We start from the raw sequence: 3,902 nt of genomic DNA, 5'->3' as shown, positions 1-3,902 counted from the left end.
TCGACGCAAGCGGCAGTCGACTGTGCTGGATCGTCCAAGACGCCGGCCTGCGGCCCCACACCATGCAGCGTTTCCAGACAGTGCGAGCGACCGCCGAAGTCATAGCCCTCGTCAACTCCGGCTTCACCTCTCGCATGTGCCAGATGATGGTCGACTCCATCCGCAAGTTCACCGTCATCAAGAAGAGCACGGACGACCTTGCCGTACTGCTCCAGCCCGCACGCCCAGGCTCCTCGTTGCCTGCCACCCTCATTAGCCTCCAAGGTGACGAATTCTATAAAGCACTGGTGGCCCTGCAGCTGCCGGAGGTTGTGACGAAGAATGTGCACCTCGAGACCGCGCTCACCGTGCATCGCCTCGCCATGCAAGAAACCGTCGACCTGCACATCCACATCTACGAGGAAATCGTCTACATAGGCCACTACAAGGCCAGCAAGGACATACAGACGTTGGCCTTCTTCCAACGACTGGAATCTTTGGACGCCATTGTTCAGAAGCACGTCGACCTGGCGACAAAAGCCGCTGCTACTTAGTCGCCGTCCGGTGGGTCGGTGCCCTGAGTCGAGAGGTGGACGTCGTCGATGGATGCATCTTTCTTCTTGCCTCCTATAACCAGCACTGCACCGCCTTGTGGCCTTAATGTTTCATTAGTGTATGGCATTTTTATTCGGGTCGTAAATGATATGTGTGATCCCTTGCTCTTGTTTGGCATTAATTATATGCAGTATCACTGCTTAGTCCATTTTGTAATTTGTTCTAAATTTTGACCAAAGATTTGACTAACAAAATGTTAGTGCATGTCAACAAAAAATATATCATTTGATTTGTATTTGAACATAGTTTTCAATGATATAATTTTAGTGACATGCATGAACCTTTTGTTAGTCAAATTTATGGTCAAAAATTTGGCACAGATTACGACGGGGAGCAATAAACCAGAACGGAGGTAGATTGGTCTGTCACCATCGTGTTTTGTGTCTAATTTTGATTTCAGCGACCCAACCTACATGGAGGGAGTGCTGTATATATTGGTGCGACAACCAAACTTATATTTTCAAATCTGAGCTTTACTACAAGTCACGAGTTCAAAACGAGAAAGTGGAACAAGTACAACATGCCTGTGCCGTTTGTGTCGCACCCCCACACGACTGCGGTGCACTATGTAGTAAATGACTAGTCTCTTCTTGATCCGCATTTACATTGATATGACTTGAATGCCAAGGAGGGAGAGGGTAGCGGTTCCTGAGATGTTGAACAGTCAATGATGCATCCTCAATTAGCATGCATAGGGAATTAATTGGAGAAGCAGAATAGAGCCAGCACGATGTGAATGCAATAGAGTTTGGACTCTCATATAAAGGCGCCCACCACTCCAATCCATCTACTCCTAGTCTCTGCGCAACACTGCTCACTCCAATCCAAGACCAAGTGACCAGAAGCCACAAGCACCTATGGATGCGATGGACGCGAGCGGCACTCGGCTGTGCCAAATCATCCAAGATGCCGGCCTGCTATCCCGCATCGTGCAGTGTTTCTAGACGATGCTGGCGACTGCTGGTGCCATAGCCCTCACCGACGCCGGCTTCACCTCTCGCATGGACGACATGATGGTCTGCTCCATCCGCAAGTTCACCACCGTCAAGAAGCACGCGGACGACCTTGCCGTACTGCTCCAGCCCGCGCGCCAAGGTTCCTCATTGCCTGCCACCCTCATCGGCCTCCATGGTGACAAACTCTCTCAAGATCTGGTGGCCCTGCAGGTGCCGGAGGTCACGACGAAGAATGTGCACCTCGAGGTTGTGCTCGCCGTGCAGCACCTTGCCATGCAAGAAACCGTCGACTTGCACATCCACGTCTATGAGGAAATTGTCTACATAAGCCACTACAAGGACAACGAGGGTAGAAAGACGTTGGCCTTGTTCTAGTGGCTGGAATCTTTGGATGCCATTATTCAGAAGCACGTCAACTTGGCCACAAAAGCCGCTGCTACTTCGCTGCCGTTTAGTGGGCCGGCTCCCTGAGTCGATGAGGTGGACGTTGTCGATGGATGAATCTTTGTTCTTGCCTCCTATAACCAACACTGCATCACCTCGTGGCCTTAATGTTTTATTAGTATATGGCACTTTTATTCCAGTCATAACATTTAAAAAAACGATACCTACCCGGGCTATACTAGCATGTTGGCATTTTTTATAGAAGAAAACTTCATCGACACCAAGCACTCGAGCCGAGACTCGAACCCTGGTGGGCTGGCTCCAAACTCCCGTGCCTTGCCAACTGAGCTACGCTCCGTTCTCCAGTCGTAACATTTTCACTGTGAGGTGGGGTCGCAGTTGAGCAAACCGACCATTGGCAAATCCCCACCCGCCCACCGCGCGTCGGCTGCGTTAGAATTAGAAGAGAGAAACGAGGGAGAAGAGCTAGCTGTAGCATGAACGCTGTTGTCAGATGGGACTCATGTTGATAGAATAGGAGTACTGAGTACTCGTACCTCTTTTTTTTATTTTTTGAGGGAAAAAGTAGTCGTACGTCTAGTACCCACCAGTTGGGTGCGTGCGACCTATACCTGTCATGACTTTAGGTCTCCTTTTCGAACCGCAACTACACTTCATAGTACATATTTTTTCATGCATTTATCCTCTTATATGTACTCCTAGGCTATTTCCACATGCTCCCTTTCGCCGACATGTGGGACATAGAGCATCTGGGTCGTAGTGCATGCACGACTCAGAGAATATGCAACCATACCGGCGTACTTTACATTTTAGACCTCACGAATTGCATGCAAAACCCCCACAGAAGAATAAATAAATAAATGAATTACTACATGCAAACCAGATTATTTTCATAGAAACCGGAGCACGTTCATTAAATTTTGGACATAACACATTTATAAAAAACAACCGGACCTAAACTAGTCTAAGGGCCTGTTTGATTCGTAGGATACTAAAAACACAGGAATGGGGAAAGTATGATGGAGATGAACCGAGACGAGGAGGAAGAGGAGTCGTACTATACATGCTACAGACTGGACTGTAGCACATTATTTTTTACGGCCATATCACCACATTGTTTTCTATGGCCTATCGCCTGCTGGTTCACTGGGCTGCCGTGGTTCGCACTCCTCCGACATGAGTAGTAGTACTAGTATATACACTATATATACCGCATGATTCTTTGCTCCTTCTTATGTACTTCCCCAACATGTGGGGGAGCCAGCATCCGGGTCGACGCGTCATGCACCGGATTAGAGTGGGGAACGGATGGGGGCATCACCCTGGTCGTAGCGCCAGTAATTCATGACTATAATGAGTAGTCATACCATACGGCCCCATCTTTCCAGCAGTAACGCGCCGTGAAATCGCACAACCCTACCTTTCCAGCAGTAAGTTGAATCCGCTACTCCCTCACCCTCCTCGCCTCTCTGTCAAACTGCCTACGCGAAAACTACCGCGCGTACTGCCCAGGAAAAGCCCCGCTCTCAACTTTTAACTACTCATAGTATAATTTTGTATCGATGAATTGCGCCATGGAGCAGAAAACCAAAAGAAAAATGTGGTACATGTAAACAAATACAATAAAAGCTCTAGCTAGTGATTAAGAATGTAAACCATGCATATACGTACAGGTTACTTCAAACTACTTAGTCCATTGACACAATGTGGTCAAACTGTACCATCGATATCTCAAAGCCAAAATAGTTTGAGCTTGTTCGTTCTATATAAATACTAGTGTTGTATGTTTATTCACCTGTTGGGTTGTTCAATGAATGGAGGGCCGAGGAGCACAATGAAACAATACAACTACTGTACTAGTAAGTAGGACTCGTATAGTTAGTCATGTTAAATTGAGAGTTTCTTTTCTTTAATGCCACGTACGCAAATTGAAACACTTGTTGTGAA

The sequence above is a fragment of the Triticum dicoccoides genome, chromosome 3B (assembly GCF_002162155.2).
Source record: "Triticum dicoccoides isolate Atlit2015 ecotype Zavitan chromosome 3B, WEW_v2.0, whole genome shotgun sequence".
In the NCBI taxonomy this organism is placed as follows: domain Eukaryota; kingdom Viridiplantae; phylum Streptophyta; class Magnoliopsida; order Poales; family Poaceae; genus Triticum; species Triticum dicoccoides.
Note: the sequence above shows the minus strand (reverse complement) of the source record.